This window comes from Bison bison, unplaced genomic scaffold (assembly GCF_000754665.1).
Source record: "Bison bison bison isolate TAMUID 2011002044 unplaced genomic scaffold, Bison_UMD1.0 scf7180017864146, whole genome shotgun sequence".
Lineage (NCBI taxonomy): Eukaryota > Metazoa > Chordata > Mammalia > Artiodactyla > Bovidae > Bison > Bison bison.
This window is the reverse complement of record NW_011494718.1, coordinates 1,074,289-1,092,887: the sequence shown is the minus strand read 5'-3', so window position 1 is coordinate 1,092,887 and position 18,599 is coordinate 1,074,289. Positions and strand designations below refer to the sequence as shown.

General features: G+C 41.5%; 1 long non-coding RNA gene across 1 annotated transcript in view; it reads left to right on the top strand.

The window, feature by feature from the left end:
* Positions 1-5,372: 5,372 nt before the first annotated feature.
* The window catches only part of LOC104989141, a 17,926-nt gene continuing 4,699 nt past the window's right edge, over positions 5,373-18,599 (top strand). The window contains exons 1-2 of the long non-coding RNA XR_825330.1: positions 5,373-5,510; positions 5,724-5,899. This is a non-coding gene — a long non-coding RNA (uncharacterized LOC104989141). The remainder of the gene's footprint in view (positions 5,511-5,723; positions 5,900-18,599) is intronic.

The window sequence follows — 18,599 nt, the reverse complement described above, 5'->3', positions numbered from 1 at the left end:
AAAATTCTTCAAGAGATGGGAATACCAGACCTCCTGACCTGCCTCTTAAGAAATTGTATGCAGGTCAGGAAGCAACAGTTAGAACTGGGCATGAAACAACAGATTGGTTCCAAATAGGGAAAGGAGTACATCAAGGCTGTATATTGTCACCGAGCTTATTTAACTTATATGCAGACTACATCATGAGAAATACTTGCCTGGAGGAAGCACAAGCTGGAATCAAGATTGCCAGGAGAAATATCAATAACCTCAAATATGCAGATGACATCACCCTTATGGCAGAAAGCAAAGAACTAAAGAGCCTCTTCATGAAAGTGAAAGAAGAGAGTAAAAATTTGGCTTAAAGCTCAACATTCAGAAAACTAAGATCATGGCATCTGGTCCCATCACTTCATTGCAAATAGATGGGGAAACAGTGGAAACAGTGAGAGACTTTATTTTTTTGGTTTCCAAAATCACTGCAGATGGTGATTGGAACCATGAAATTAAGAGACAGATGCTTGCTCCTTGGAGGAAAAGTTATGACCAACCTAGACAACATATTAAAAAGCAGAGACATTACTTTGCCAACAAAAGTCCATCTAGTCAAGGCTATGGTTTTTCCAGTAGTCATGTATGGATGTGAGAGTTGGACTATAAAGAAATCTGAGTGCAGAAGAATTGATGCTTTTGAACTGTGGTGTTGGAGAAGACTCTTGAGAGTCCCTTGGACTTCAAGGAGATCCAACCAGTTCATCCTAAAGGAAATCAGTCCTGAATATTCATTGGAAGGACTGATGCTGAAGCTGAAACTCCAATACTTTGGCCACCTGATGTGAAGAGATGACTCATTTGAAAAGACCCTGATGCTAGGAAAGATTGAAGGCAGGAGGAAAAGGACAGAGGATGAGATGGTTGCCTGGTATCACCAACTCAATGGACATGAGTCTGAGTAAACTCTGGGAGTTGGTGATGGACAGGGAGGCCTTGCATGCTGAAGTCCATGGGGTCGCAGAGTCACACACAACTGAGCGACTGAATTGAACTGAACTGCAACAGGATGAGAGAAGACTGTCCTCAAGGCAAAGTTGGCTTTGGTAGCTGCTAGGGCAAACCCTCTTCTTCTGTCTGCTCCTGTCCTGGAGTTTCAACTGCCAGGATGACAGATGGGTTATGACTAGGGCTCGGCCTTTCCAGGCAAGGGTCCCAGGCGATATGGTCTCTAAAGCAATTATCCAACCGTCCACTCTCTTGAAAGAGGCTGGCATGGAGAAAATCTTGGAGCATCTCATCAAGTCAGGGTACCCACAGGAACTGTGCCCAAGTCAGCACCTCTTGAGCACTCAATCTGATCCCAAAACTCCACATCTGTGCACATGTGCCAAACCAAAAATCTCAGAGACAGATTATCACGTGAAGTAGAAAAGCATAGCTTTACTGCTTCTCCAGGTAAAGAGGGACACAGGAAACTTGTGCTCTCAAAAACTGTGCCCCAATGCAGGAGTTTTTTGTTATGAGTTTTATAGCAATGTTTTAAGGGCAGAGATTTAATAAGGAGTAGGGTGTGTACAGGGCCTGAAATCCTTTAATCTGGCCTCAGGTGGTCTCTGGAATGGAGAATGCTAAAATCTTCCATTTTCTTTGAGGGGGCAGGGTTATTTCAGTAAAGAATTCATAGATATTGTTATGTGTATCCCTTTAGCCAGAAACAGGACCCTGACCCAAGACCAAATTACTGTTTCTTGACCATGCCTCCCTTCTCTCTGCATCTGCTCCCCTTCCTGATTAGCATTTGCTTGAATCTGCCTTTTGGAACTCAGGGAAGGTCATAGAGCCTGGAGTCTATTCCCAATAAATAAGAAACAGGAGACATGAGAAAGGCTTCCATTCCCAGGAGCCCCACAAGGTTCTGCTCAATTTCACTACCAGGCCCTGACCATATACTAATTATGGCCCTGAGCTGTCCGAGATGGCCTGAGCTTTCCCTTACTGTAGACTTAACTCTCTTCCCTAAGGCCCTGATGTTGGCTCTAATGAATGCCTTGACAATGTTGGTAACAAATGGTCTAATGTATCTTTTACTAAGATCTTCACATTTTCTCTGAGGCCCTGACACTGTCCCTAATTAAGACCTTAATGTTGTTTCTAAGTAATGGCCTGACACAGTCCCTCACTGCGTTGATGATTCTCTTACTAAGGCCTTGAAGAAGTCTCTACCTGAGGAGCTGACACTATCTATAACTAATTCCCTGACTCTTTTCCTAACTAACATCCTAATTTTGTCTCTAAATAACACCCTGTACATTCTCCAGATAAGAATACTGATGTGGGTTGCCATTTCCTCCTCCAGGGGATCTTCCCAACCCAGGGATGGAACCCGCATCTCTTTTGTCTCTTACATTGGCAGGTGGGTTCTTTACCACTAGTGCCACCCTGGTGGCGGGTGGTCCAATCCCACACTGGTCCTAACTAAGAGACGCTCAAGAGTCTTCTCCAACTATAGGATACAGGAAGAAGAAAAGAAAAGCAGGCCCTGGCAAGGGCCACAAAAGAAATTTATAATTATTGATAAACTGGATGCTATAAGGCATGAGACTCTTGGAACAAGTCCAGAGGAAACAGTTCATAGTCTTGAAAACAGGGTATCATCCTGGGGTTGGAAAATCGACCCCGACTGTTCTCAATGGGTGTCTCAGAGTCACATGTTTTACATATCTGGTGGAAAATCTATAGATAAGAATATTAGTCTTAGTTACTGATTTGTTATTGATTACTGTTTCTCAGTTACTCAGTGGTTAATGATCACTTTGTTCTTTAACCCTGAAGGCCACATGAGTTACAGCTTAACTCCCCGCATGTTCTTTCCTTCATGGCTGAAAGTATAATAAGCTGGCTTGGATTCAGTTTTGGCACCTTCAGCTTGGAGCGGTGTTGGTCCCCTGATCCTCACTTTTCACTGAATTCTTGTATCTTGTTTCTCATTCTCCCACCATATCACGCTTTCAGAAACCTTGCTTGTCAAGCTGGTCTCGACATCCAGCATAGTTGGAGTGTCCCTAATAGCCCTTGATGTCCCTACTTTTGCCATAGTTTGTCTGTTACTAAGGCCCTGAATATGTGCCTATGTTTCCGACCATGAACCAAGACCCTGATCCTCTTTCTAAGGCCTTGATGCTGTCTCTACAGAAAGCCCTGACAATGTCTGTAATAATGGCTTGACTTTCCCTCACTAAAATCCTGATGCTATCCATAATCAGTTCAGTTCAGTTGCTCAGTCATGTCTGACTCTTTGCGACCCCATGGACTGCAGCACGCCAGGCCTCCCTGTCCATCACCAACTCCCGGAGTTCACTCAGACTCACGTCCATCAAGTCAGTGATGCCATCTATCCATCTCATCCTCTGTTGTCCCCTTCTCCTGCCTTTGGTCTTTCCCAGCATCAAGATCTTTTCCAATGAGTCAGTTCTTGGCATTACGTGGTCAAAGTATTGGAGCTTCAGCTTCAGCATCACTCCTTCCAATGAATATTTAGGACTGATTTCCTAAATATTCTGGTTTGATCGCCTTGCAGTCAAAGGGACTCTCAGAGTCTTCTTCAACACCACAGTTCAAAAGCATCAGTTCTTTGGCACTCAGCTTTCTTTATGGTCCAACTCTCACATCCATACATGACTACTGGAAAAACCATAGCTTTACTAGATGGAGCTTTGTCAGTAAAGTAATGTCTCTGCTTTTTAAGATGTGGTCTAGGTCATAACTTTCCTTCCAAGGAACAAGTGTCCTTTAATTTCATGGCTGCAGTCACCATCTGCAGTGATTTTAGAGCCCCAGAAAATCCATAATAGCCTGAGTTTTCTTTCAGTAACCTTCTGATCCTGTCCATGACTAAGGCCCTGTATATTTAATTAAGTAGGTCTCTGATGCTGTCCCTAAATAATGCCCTGACACTGAGCATAACTATGGACCTGATGCTAGCTGTATTAAAGTTCTGAAGATTCTGTTCAGTTACAGCCCGAACTTCTTTAACTAACATCCCCAAGTTATTTCTAACAGAAGCCCTGATGCTTTCCTTAACTAAACCCTGGGGCTTCCCTGGTGGCCCAGATGGTAAAGAATCTGCCTGCAATACAGGAGAACCGGGTTTGATCCCTGGATCAGGACGATCCCCTGGAGAAGGGAATAGCAATCCACTCCAGTATTCTTTCCTGGATATTTCCATGGACAAAGGAGCCTGGTGGGCCATAGTCCTTGGGGTCGCAAAGAGTCAAACATAACTGAGCAATTAACATTTTCACCATAACTAATCCCCAGATACTGTCTCTGGGTAAGGGCCTGAACTATAACTTATGAAGGCCCTAACCCTATCCCTAACACCTTGACACTGTCCCTGACTTATGCTATGATGCTGTCCCTTACAGCCTAAGCTGTCACAAAATAAACACTCTGATCTTGTCCATAACCAAGGCCCTGAATATATCCCTGGGGAAGTCTCTGAGGTGTTCTTAACTTATAGCCTGAACTGACCCTTGCTAAGGCCCTCAGGTTACCTCTGAGATCCTGTCCCTAATTAAGGCCCTGATGCTGACTCTAACAACCCGACACTGACCTTTACTAAGTCCTCACCCATGGGTTGTCCCAGGCTGCTGGGCAGCTTTCTCTTTTTCCACATCTCTAGCCAGCTGTCTGCTATTGGCCCATCTAAGGTTCAGCAGTGCAGCAGGCCCGCATGGGATGAGCCTAAGCAGGCTCACCTCCAGGAGAACAGTCCCAGCTACTTTGCCCTCCAAGGGACCTCCGTTCAAGGTGGGAATCTCTCAGCCAGTGTCTGATCATGGGTTCTACGTTCCTATTTGTTGTAAAACCTTGGAGTTACCTCAATAACATTTTTTAAATGGATCTCCCTTTTGGCATATTTGTGAGATAAATTACTGAATTAAAATTCAGGAATGACATTATTAGAATGAGCAGGAAGACACAGGATGTCCCCCAGTGTTTAAAATTCTAATGTGAAAACACTCTTATCATCTTGAGCATCAGCAAGGTGCAGGAATCAGCTACGTTCTTGTTAGGGAAATAAAACAGAAGTAGTCTTGTTCAGGCTTCACAGGCAAGAGTATAGCAGGCCTCTGACCTTGCTTCTGACCTACTGGACACTGCCCTGACTACTGCTGTGGGTGTCAGTCACACCTGCTGTGGAAGAGAAACACAATAGGAAGCAGATTTTGTAACTTGTTAAGTCTCTGTGGAGGAGGTCTGGCCAACCACTCCCTGGACTTAGCAACATTCCAAGATTTGCAGAACAAACCAAATAGCATTGTAAAAAATTAACATAATACAAGAGCTGCAGTTTTGCTCACAGACTGATAATGATATTCACAGTTTTTGGCCTGGGGTTTATTAGGGGAGGACCAGGAGACAGCAATGCAGAAACTCTGCCTGGGACTTTTTGCCAGTTGGAACTCCGGATTGCTGTCACACAGAACTTCTCAGCACTCTTTAAGTCTGGATGCTGGCAAATCCAGTTTGGTGATGTATGTACTATTGCTCTCCTCTGCTGTTTCCATTTCTTTTTTCTTTTAATGTTAGTATATTGAAAGTAGATTAGATAGTTCACTAATAAATATTTGTATTGTTTATTTCAATATAACGAGTGACTTATTTTTGTTAACAAATCCTTTGAACCTGAGACAAAAGTGAAAACATTTGGCAAAACAATTCTTTATTTATCCCTCCATTTTTCCCAGAATCTTTCCTTTAGGAGAAATTGCTGAGCTCTGCAGGAACTGTGAATGGTGACTATCTGGTAATTCTAAGACTGAAAAGCAAGAGGAAAAGAGATGGGAAATGAGAATTGATGGGGAGAAGCAGGGGCATCCATGTTCAACCTCAGCCTGAGAGTCTGAGTTAATCTGCAGTGAAGGTAAGGACTACCAGGAGCTGGCCCCCCCCTGACTTTGTCACCTGGGAACAGCCAAACTGTCGTGGCCACTTTCAGAGAAATAAAGAAGGTAGGAGAGCACCCCTGGGAGCTAGATTGGAAAAAGTAACTGCTATGAAATAAGATGCATTTTCAAGAAAGTTAAGGATGATCTCTTTGTTCTCAAAAGACTTGCAAAGACTCTGTGTTCTTCTGGAGGCATGTTGCAGCCTCCAGTCTTTGAAGGCAGTGTTGAGAGGGAGCCTGGGCTCAAACCAATCCAGCACTCGCTCCTTGAGCATGCTAAGGATGACCAGTGTCTCCTCATGAGTGCTGTAGGGCTGGATGGCCCCTTATCACCTGTGATGGGAGGGGCCCCACAGGCACCCCCATTTGACCAGCAGAGGACTGGTGGGCTACAGACCTTTATCAAGGACATGATTTGTAAACATCTTGTGCTCTTTTGGATGGTGGATTATCTTCTACCTACTCCTTTTGTGCACAGCAGTTTTCATTTTAAAGAAGCCCAATTCATCTATTTTGTCTTTTGTTGCTTGTGCTTTTGGTAGTAAATCTAAGAAACCATGGCCAAATCCAAGGTCATGAAGTTTCACTTCCATGTTTTTTTCCTATGAGTTTTAAAATTTTGGTTCCTATGTTTAGGCTCTTGAGCCATTTTGAGTTGATTTTTTATAGAGGGAGAGGCAAGGGTCCAACTTTATTCTTTTGCTTGTGGGAGCTCATTGACCCAGGACTTGTATTAATTGTTTGGGAGAAAATATCTGCAAATGATGTCACCAAAAATGGTCCAATTTCCAAAATATACAAGCAGCTCATACAATTACCCCCCTGCCAAAAAAAAAAAAAAAGTTGGGCAGAAGGTCTAAATAGACATTTCTCCAAAGAATATATGCAAATGGTCAATAGACATATGAAAAGATACTCTGCATTGCTAATTATTAGAGCAAAGCAAATCAAAACTACAATGAGGTATCACCTCCTACTGGTCAGAATGGCCATCAGTAAAATGTCTACAAATAACAAATTCTGGAGAGGGTGGGGAGAAAAGGAAACCCTCCTACACTTTGGTGGGAATTGGTGCCACCACTGTGGAAAACAGTTTGGAGTTTCCTCAAAAAAACTAACAATAGAGTTTCCATATGAACCAGCAATCCCACTCCTGGGCATATATCCAGACAAAACTGTAATTCGAAAAGATACATTCACCACTGTGTTCATAGCAGCACTATTCACAATAGCAAAGACATGAAAGCAAACCACTTTTCCAACAATTGATGAATGGAGAAAGAGGATGTGATAAGACAGCCATCAGACTTTTTATAGAGGTCAGGACTCACCCAGACCAAGTTCACACAAAGTTGCTGATACTCATTTTCCTTGTAGGAGTCCGTACGGTATTAAGAGGCACTGTGGGCAGTGTATATTATTAGCTACCATGTCTTGGGTCCTGCAGTGACCTGGACTACAGTAGAAACAGTGAGATCTCCATTACAACATCACATTACTTCAAAAAATATATTAAAAAATAAATTCAGTAAAGTTGCAAAAATGGATTCTATATACACAAATCAATTTTGTTTCTATATACTAGTAAATCATCAGGAAGAAAAATTAAGACAATACCATTTATAATTCCATCAAAAAAAAAACAAACTATCTAGGATAAATTTAACCAAAGACATGAAAGACTTATAATCAGAAAACTATACAGCACTGCTAAAGAAAGAAACTGAAGATGCAATAGAAAAATATTCCATGCTCATGCATCAGAACAAATTATTATTAAAATGTTTAGTCTACCCAAAGCCATTTACAAAAGGTGCCAGGAAAACTAGATACCACGTTCCAAAAAATGACACTGGTCACCATCTACACTGCACATAAAATTAACTAAAAATGCACAATATTCCATAAACTAAAAATGCACAATATTCCATAAACTCTTTTTCTCCTGAGTCCCCTGAAGATGGACCCCATACCCTCAGCAGTCAGCTGTACACAGGAAGCTTCTCCCCACTTGTTCGTTTTTTCCTCTTGTGGCATTTCTTCATTGGTGGGTCCTGAGAAATCCCAGCTCCTATCAGTGCGGACACTACCCTTTTGTCCAGAAACCGAAGCCCTGATGGGTCCCGAGGAGACAAAGCTGCTGTCTGCTTATCACAGAGCAAATGCTATGGGCAGGATGCACCTGTGCCCCAGAGGGCAGAGATGTGTGTTCTGTGCACCCGGTGAGATGTCAGAGAAGTGCAGGGAGGCCTGCACTTAACCAGAGGTCTCATCCCAAATGTCAGAGAAGTGCAGGGAGCACCACACTTAACCAGAGGCCTCATCCCAAATGTTAGAGAAATGCAGGGAGGCCTTCATCTTACCAGAGGCCTCATCCCAAATGCAGTTCTGCTGCACATACTCAGTTTGAAGCCAGACTGAAATGGAGCCAAGTATCTCACCATACCTTCTCAAAAAATTATTAAGAAACAATTAAAAACCAAATGGAATGAAATGAATGAAGATACAAACTTTATGGCTGAAACCAAAATTCACTCAAAATTTCCCATGCTGCTGCTGCTGCTGCTAAGTCGCTTTAGTCGTGTCCGACTCTGTGCGACCCCATAGACGGCAGCCCACCAGGCTCCCCCATCCCTGGGATTCTCCAGGCAAGAACACTGGAGTGGGTTGCCATTTCCTTCTCCAATGCATTAAAGTGAAAAGTGAAAGTGAAGTCACTCAGTCGTGTCCAACTCTTCGCGACCCCATGGACTGCAGCCTACCAGGCTCCTCCATCCATGGGATTTTCCAGGCAAGAGTACTGGAGTGGGGTGCCATCGCCTTCTCTGAAAATTGCCCTTAGACAAGTTTAAATTACCAAACTATAAAAATTCTACACAAAAATCTACATGACTTTGGCTTCAGTGATGGGTTTAAAACATAATACCAGGCTTCCCTGGTGGTCCCTGGTGGTTGAGAGTCTGTCTGCCAATGCAAGGGACATTGGTCCAATCCCTGGTCCCAGAGGATCCCACCCACCTTGGGGCAGCTAAACCTGTGTGCCACAGCTACTGAGCCCACGAGCCTAGAAGCATGCACTCCACAGTGAGAGGCCACTGCATAGAGAAGCCTGCACATCGTAACCAGAGAGTACCCCCAACACACCACAACTAGACAAAGCCAGCACACAACGATGAAGACAGTGCAGCCAAAAATAAAAATAATAAAAATAACAACTTTTAGTAAAAAAATCTATCAACAAAAGAAAAAATAATGTGGCTTTTATAAAATTAAAAATTTCTACTCTATGGAAGATCATACTGGAAGAAGCTATTTCCAAAACACATATTTAATAAAGGATCTGTACTCAAATTATACCAAATGACCCTACTAGAATTTGGTAAATGTTGAAACACACACCTGACTAAAGAAGATAAACAGATAGTAAATGAGCATATAAGAATGTACTCAAGATGCTGGTGGAATGCATGTACAATCAACTTCAAAGACAGTTTGGCAGTTTTATCCAAAGCTAAACAGTCTCACCTTAGGATCTAAGAAGCGTATCTCTTGTATTTAGACAACTGCTTTGAAAAACTCTGTTCAGTAAAAACTAGCATCAAGTAATGCATGACAGTTCTATTCATAATGGCTAAAAACTTAAACATATCAGGATGTCCTTCTGTAGATGAATTTATAAGGAAATTATGGCACAAACTTGTCAAAGGGAGCATAATACAGTACCCCCAAAATATGCCCATTTGACAAAAGGATTATTTTGGGCTGATTAATTTAAGAAACAACAGACCCAGGAGAATCTTTGAAAACCAAGAAGAAAATGCCTTTTCATGAAGTAAATTTTTTTTATTAATGATATCTCCATTTGAAAAGATGTGTCCCTCTCTGAGTCAGGAATTGGGTGAAGACTAAATATCAGGAAAATTTTGTCAATGGAATGGGCCTGTATGTAAATCTGTGTAACCGCCATTCTCTTCTTTACATAACATCTCTTAATTGGTGCCTTCCATTCCCTAACATCCTTCTTTCATTCTTAGCTGAAGATCACATTTAAAAATGGTTAAGTCTTGGGCCATTTCAGAGAGTGACTGAGATTTCCCAGGTATCTTTCAAGTATTGTTTTTTCTCCAATTCAGCTCCTTTTCATTATAAGGGGGAATCTCCATGAAGAACACAGAAGAATAGAGGGAAAATTATTTTTCCTTTTATATAATGAAATGCAATACTATTCAGCAATATAAAGGAATGAACCATCAACTCCTACCAAAAAAGAAAAAAAAAAAAGGATGACTCTAATCCTTATATTGCTAAGCGAAAGAATCTAATTTGAAGTGCTACACTGTATGGCCATATTTATAAGACATAGAAAGGGCAAAATGGACATAATAAACAGTTTATGGAAGATGTCATTGAAATATTCCATATGATAACTTAGTGATGACTACCTGCCACTATGCATTTAATCAAACACATTAGATTTTTTTTTATATACAACCCAACAAATAAATTTTTATCTGTTCAAATTTAGTTATTTAGGGTATGGGAGTGTCAAAGACTGGAATGCAATATTTAAAAAAGAACCTAACTGATCGAGAAATGTATGAAAAAACTCAAGACTTCCCTGGTTGCCCAGTGGCTAAGACTCCATGTTGCTTGCGGGGGATGTGGGTTCAATTCCTAGTTGGAAAACTAAAAGCTCATATGCCATACAGTGAGGCCAAGAGATTAAGAGGAAGAAAAAGAAAAAAAATTCACACTTGGTGGTGGGACAAAATGGGCTGAACTGAGTTAACTGGGGAAATGAATGGAACCTGCAGGTCAAAAGCAAAATGTACCATATATACATAAAGAGTGGACTCTGAGTTCTTTCCCATGGAGGGTAGTAGCTAATAGTTCTGAAACTACTATGTCAGTCATCAAATGGAACAAGCACTGAATTCAATAAATGACAAGTAGTGGAAGCCAGTTTTCTTACCACTGGTGTGGGAAGTTGCATACAGACAAAGGGAGAAGGCTACAATATACATGTCATAACAGATCAGGTTGGATACATCAGTATAAACTGTCTTTCAGTTCAGTTCAGTAGCTCAGTCATGTCTGACTCTTTGCGACCCCATGAATCGCAGCATGCCAGGCCTCCCTGTCCATCACCAACTCCCAGAGTTCACTCAGACTCACGTCCATCGAGTCAGTGATGCCATCCACCCATCTCATCCTCTGTCATCCCCTTCTCCTCCTGCCCCCAATCCCTCCAAGCATCAGAGTTTTTTTCCAATGAGTCAACTCTTCGCATGAGGTGGCCAAAATACTGGAGTTTCAGCTTTAGCATCATTCCTCCCAAAGAAATCCCAGGGCTGATCTCCTTCAGAATGGACTGGTTGGATCTCCTTGCAGTCCAAGGGACTCTCAAGAGTCTTCTCCAACACCACAGTTCAAAAGCATTAATTCTTCGGCACTCAGCCTTAGCCTCATATGTGTGTAACATGTATGTGTGTAACACATAGTTACACATGGAAATACATATAATTATATGTGTGTGCATAGGCTGGGATGCATACACATATTTTCATGAATTGTCTGCTGAGAGTATTAAGCTCCTGCATGCAAGTTTTTAATACTATTCTCTAATAAAAAGGAACAAGAGCTCTTTGAATAAAGCACCGATACTAGGACTGAGAAAATAAATATGTGAATCAGGATAATGTTAAAATGAAAGAAAGAATTACCCCCAAAAATGCACAAAAGATAAATTATGTAAAATGAAAACAGGACCAAGTGGAAAAAGCTCTCAATAGTCAAAGCAAGAATGAACTAAACAGTCTAATAACATAGTGCTGGATTATAGCCAAAAGTTTAAAATAATTTTCATGTGTCCAAACTGGTTAAAATAAATTACATAATTTTTATGAATGGTGTTAAATAGAAGTCTCTATGCAGAAAAATTTTAAACAATTGATAGAGACACTGAGCTGTCCACCAAATATTTGAAGCTAACTCCCCTCTCCTCAAATATGGGTCCTGCATTATGACTTCTTCCTAAATAAGACACACAGGATGAACATGGGAAAAATTAACAAAGAAAAACAACAAACATTGGCAACAGTGTAGAGAAATTGGAACTCAAACTTTACTTAAAGAGATGTACAATGGTGCAAACTATGCATGCAAAATTTTGGCATTTTCTTAAAAATATAAAAGTGTAATTATCATATGTTTCAACAACTCCTCCACTCATAGATATATGCTCAAATAATTTAAAACAGGTGTTCAAATATAAACTTGTACATCAATATTCATAGTAGCACTGTTCTCAATAGCCCAAGGTAAAAACAATTACAATGTCCACTAATGGATGAATAGATATGCAAAATAGGGTAGATCCATAAGATACATTATTCTGCCATATAAAGGAATAAAGTAAAATAGAGCCACAGCTGTGGAGAACAGTAGGGAGGCTCCTCAAAAACCTAAACACAGAGTTAATGTAGAATCTCTCAGTTCTGTTCCAGGGTATACAACTGAAATATTTAAAAGCAAAGACTGGGACAGATATTTGTATCCCATATTCATACCAGCATTATTCACAGTAACTAAAAGGTGGTTTTCAACACAAGTGTCCTTCAGCAGATGAATAGATAAACATAATGTAGTATATACACAATGGGATACAGTTCAATCTTTATCAGTTCAGTTCAGTTGCTTATTTTTGTCCAACTCTTTGCGACCCCATGGACTGTAGCATGCCAGGTTTCCCTGTCCATCACCAATTCCTGGAGCTATTCAAACTCATGTCCATCCAGTCGGTGATGCCATCCAACTATCTCATCCTCTGCCATCCCATTCTCCTCCTGCTTTCAGTCTTTCCCAGCATCAGGGTCTTTTCAAATGAGTCAGTTCTTTGCATCAGGTGGCCAAAGTATTGGAGCTTCAGCTTCAGCATCAGTCTTTCCAATGAATATTCAGGACTGATTTCCTTTAGGATTGACTGGCTTGATCTCCTTTTAGTCCAAGGGACTCTCAAGAATCTTCTCCAGTACCACAGTTCAAAAGCACCAATTGTTCGGTGCTCAGCTTTCTTTATTGTCCAACTCTCACATCCATACATGGTCCATTTGACTAGATGGACCTTTGTTGGCAAAGTAATGTCTCTACTTTTTAATATGCTGTCCAGGTTGGTCATAGCTTTTCTTCCAAGGAACAAGGTCTTGGGTCAGTGGTAAAGAATCCACTTGCCAAGGCAGGAGACACAGGAGACATGGGCTCAATCCCTGGGTTGGGAAGGTCCCCTGGAGAAGGAAATGGCAAACCTCTCCAGTATTCTTATCTGGGAAATCCCATGGACAGAATAGCCTGGCAGGCTACAGTTCTTGGGTTCATGAAGAGTCAGACATGCCTGAACATGCACACATGTCCTTCTTTGCACCAGAAATAGAAGAATGACTAAATCTCAAGTAACTCATCACTGTAGAAGCCCTGACTTAATTCTGCAAACAATCATACCCTTGTGTACCCTGCTTTTTATAATATCCTGCCACAACTGGCATCCCCTCTTTCACAAGGTCTTCTTTTGTTTTTATCTGAAGATTTATATTTAAGGTGATGGCTTTGGCTATTTCTGGGAGTAACTCAGTTTTTCTGGGTAGTTCCCTTGTATAGAGAAGGTATACATGCTATTAACTTCTTTTTTTATCTTAGTAATCTTTTATTACAAGGGGGTTCTCAACCAAGAACCTAGAAGGACAGAGTAAAAATTGTTTTTCCTCCTATACACATAAAATGAAATACTACACAGCGATAGAAAGCAGTGAACCATTAACCAATTGAAACACCTGGATAAATCATCAGTGTATACTGTTAAGTGAAAGAATTCAGTATGAAGAGGCTGCACACAGTATGACCCCATTTATAACATCCCAGGAAAGGCAAAGCTACGTAGATGGTAAGCCAGTCCTGGAGTGGGGTTTGAAGTGACACAGTAAAATGGATAACTGTCACTATGCATTTGTCTAAGACCATAGATTTGTACAGCCCAAGGGGTCCATCATAATTTATTCAAATTTAGTTATTTAGGTTGTGGGAGTGTCACAGGATGGAATACACAATATGGCAGAATGTAACCATATTAGAAATGTATGGAAAAACTCAACTGTAGGGGATGGAGTAAAAGGTGCTAATCTAAATTAACTTTGGAAATGAACAGAATCTGTAGACAAAAGGCAACCTGGACTGTCATAAACAGTGGGCTTTGTTTTATGGAGTTCTTTTCCAGGATGTAGTAGCTAAGGATGCTGAAACCTCTGCACATGTAACCTGGAAAGGAGAAGTGCACAGATAAATGGCAGATGGTGGGAGCCGGGCTCCTCACTGTGGGAATGGGAAGTTACAGACAAGCAAGGGGAAAGCCTCTACCTTCATAATCATGGATCTGGGCTCCCTGGGAGGATGACATGGGGAGTTGACTGCCCAGGAAAAAATGCACAGATCTTCACCCTGGAAAGGCCTGGCTGACATAGGAACTCAGATCCCATCTTTCCACCCATACCTGCTGCAAGCACTCAGCCCTCCATGATTTGTTAGTTGCAGCTTTTTAGATATTCTAATCCCCAGGCAGATAAAGGAGTGTAAGGGTCTTGCTTACCCTTACAGTGTCCCAGAATCCAGTCCCTGAACGTTGGATCCAGGGTGGGGGTACCTGGGCCTCTAACTTGAAGCTGGCTGGAAGAAAGGAGACTAGTCCTGAGGGCCGGGATTCCCTGGAGTCTGTGAGGCCTGGTGCCCTGATGAAATTCCTCCCCAGTGGGGACATGGGCAGGGTCTGCAGTCATTCTGTGTTCCTCTGATGAAGCCAAGCAGCACTGGTCTCAGAAATCTCTTGGCAGTGTTTCAAACAACAGGGTGGTTTTACAAATGAACAAGAGAAGGAAGCCTTCAAGTGAGTTTAGCTTACTTCTCCCTTCCCTAAATCTCCATCTGTCTAGCTCCTTGGAAACCTGAGGATAAATGTTATTAATGTTTCAAAGTCCTTATACAAGTTCTTTCCCCATCTTTAAGTAAATTGAGCTTCTTATTTAGGACAAAAACTTCAGGACATTAGACTTGACAATGATTCCCTGGTATGACACCAAACAACAATTATGACAGGCAACAACAACTATTAATAAAAAATGAGCAAATTTTGTTGCTGTTCAGTAGCTCAGTTGTGTCCAAGTCTTTGCAACTCTATGGACTGCCAGGCTTCCCTCTCCATCACCATCTCCTGGAGCTTGATCAAACTCATGTCCATCAAGTTGGTTTTGCCATCCAATCATTTCAATCTCTGTTGTACCCAGTAGGATGACTACTCTCAAAAAAAAAAAAAAAAAAAAAAAAAAAAAAAAAAAAAGCAAAACAGAAAATAACAAATGTTGGCAAAGATATGAACAAATTGGACCCCTTGTTGGTGGGGATAGAAAATGGTACAGCCACTGTAGAAAGCACTATGGCAGTTCCTGAAGAACTTAAAAATAGGACTCTCCTGGTGGTCTAGTGGTTAAGAATCCACCTGCCAATGCAGGGGACACTGATTCTAGCCCTGGTCCGGGAAGATCCCACATGCCACAGTGCAACTAATTCCACATGCTGCAACTGATGCAACTTGCATACCTAGAACCCATGCTCTACAAGAGAAGCCACTTCAATGAGAAGCCTGCACACTGTAACTAGAGAGTAAAGAAAATGTATATAGCCTGGTCAGTGTAATGGTCCAGTTGTAATTACCATATGGCTGTGTCTTCCTAGGGCTTCCCTAGTGGTTGAGATGGTAAAGAATCTGCTTGCAACATGGGAGACTGGGTTCAGTCCCTGGGTTGGGAAGATCCTCTGGAGAAGGGAATGGTTACCCACTCCAGCATTCTTGCTTGAAGAATTCTGTGGACAGAGAAGCCTGACAGGATATAGTCCATAGGGTTGCAAAGAGTCTTTCACATATACTGAAGTAGCCCATACTAAATATGATGGGAGAAAGCAGAAAATACTCACCAAACAGCAAGGGAAGTGGTGACTAGACTTGTGATTGGGCTTAAGTCATGCATAGGTTGTCCTGGGACATAATTGCTTCCTGGTACAGATCATAGCTCAGGCTTGAAGTGTCCTGTGCATAAGACTGTTGTTGGGTTTTGTATGGTATGTGTCAGTCAAGGAGCAAGCAGGGTCAGACATATACTCAGGTCAATCAACATCTCCTTCTCCTATCTCTTCACTAGACTCTGAGATGTCTGGAACAAATTCTCTTAAATCTATCATCCACCATTCCTCACACTCCAAAATCTTTCACCTTCACATTTATCTGAATAAAAGGCATCACCATCCACCCACTGGCCCAGGCTATGATGAAATCTTGAAGTCAGTGTTGATTTTTCTCTATCCTTCATATATCATACTTAGTGCACTAGAAAAGTCTACTTTCTACCTCCTAAAACATCAAGGAGATCAAACCAGTGAATCCTAATAGAAATCAACCCTGAATATTCAATGGAAGGACTGATGCTGAAGCTGAAGCTCCAACAGTTTCGCCACCTGATACAAACAGCCAACTCATTGGCAAAGACTCTAATACTGGGAAAGACTGAGGGCAAGAGGAGAAGGGGACAGCAGAGGATGAGATGGTTAGATACCATCACTGACTCAATGGACATGAGCAAACTCCGGGAGATAATGAAGGACAGGGAAGCCTGGTGTGCTGTAGTCCATGGGGTTGCAAAGAGTCAGACAGACTGAACAGCTAAACGACAACAATGACATTTCTTTATCTGTAGCACTGATGTAATCTTACAAAATGATCCATAACACTTTTCTCATATTGTACATGTACTGCAGCAAGAAGGTTAATCCTTCTTGAAGTGAAGTGAAGTCGCTCAGTCATGTCTGACTCTTTGCGACCCCATGGACTGTAGCCTACCAGGCTCCTCCATCCCTGGGATTCTCCAGGCAGGAATACTGGAGTGGGTTGCCATTTCCTTCTCCAGGAGATCTTCCCAACCCAGGGATTGAACCTGGTTCTCCCATATTTACCATGTGAGCCACCAGGGAAGTCCAAGGAGATCAAACCAGTCAATCCTAATAGAAATCAACTCTGAATATTCATTGGAAGGACTGATGCTGAAGCTGAAGCTCCAAAACTTTTGCCACCTGATACAAACAGCCAACTCATTGGCAAAGACTCTAATACTTGGAAAGACTGAGGGCAAGAGGAGAAGGGGACAGCAGAGGATGAGATGGTTAGATACCATCACTGACTCAATGGACATGAGCAAACTCCAGGAGATCGCCAAGGACAGGGAAGCCTGGTGTGCTGCAGTCCACAGGGTTGCAAAGAGTCAGAGAGACTGAGCAACTAAACGACAACAATGAAATTTCTTTATCTGTAGCACTCATGTAATCTTACAAAATGATCCATAACACTTTTCTCATATTGTACATGTATTGCAGCAAAAGGTTAATCCTCAGAGTATGAAACCTGATTATCTGTCTTAAATCCTAAGTTCCATAACCTGCTGGATGTACTGATATTTTAAAATCTGGTTACCACATATGCAGACTGATATAATTTTTTAAGAATAATAACATGTAAGTGTGAATATATTCATGTATGTGCATGTATTGTAATTTATATACTATATATATATATATATATATATACACACACACACATGTATATACAGACATATAGCAGCATGGTAGAGAGAGAAATACAGAAAAACATAGAGAGGGATTGTACCTCTACCTTATTCACTCTTGGCTTAATTTTATGTATGTGGGAAAATGCTTTAGAAAATAAAATTTGGAAAAAATATATTAACTATGATTATCTTCGGGAAATGGAATGTGGGTGATTTTTGCTATGTGCATTTTATAGTTATGTAATTGCTCTCATCTCACATGCTAGTAAAGTAATGCTCAAAATTCTCCAAGCCAGGCTTCAGCAATAGGTGAACCGTGAACTTCCAGATGTTCAAGCTGGTTTTAGAAAAGGCAGAGGAACCAGAGATCAAACTGCCAACATCCAATGGATCATCAAAAAAGCGAGAGAGTTCCAGAAAAACATCTATTTCTGCTTTATTGACTTGTCAAAACCTTTGACTGTGTGGATCACAATAAACTGTGGAAAATTCTGAAAGAGATGGGAATACCACACCTCCTGACCTGCCTCTTGAGAAACCTACATGCAGATCAGGAAGCAACAGTTAGAACTGAGCATGGAACAACAGATTGGTTCCAGATAGGAAAAAGAGTACCTCAAGGCTGTATATTGTCACCCAGCTTATTTAACTTATATGCAGAGTACATCATGAGAAACGTTGGGCTGGAAGAAGCACAAGCTGGAATCAAGATTGCTGGGAGAAATATCAATAACCTCAGATATGCAGATGACACCACCCTTATGGCAGAAAGTGAAGAGGAACTAAAGAGCCTCTTGATGAAAGTGAAAGAGGAGAGTGAAAATTTTGGCTTAAAGCTCAACATTCAGAAAACTAAGATCATGGCATCTGGTCCCATCACTTCATGGGAAGTAGATGGGGAGACAGTGGAAGCAGTGTCAAACTTTATTTTTTTGGGCTCCAAAATCACTACAGATGGTGATTGCAGCCATGAAATTAAAAGACGCTTACTCCTTGGAAGGAAAGTTATGACCAGCCTAGAT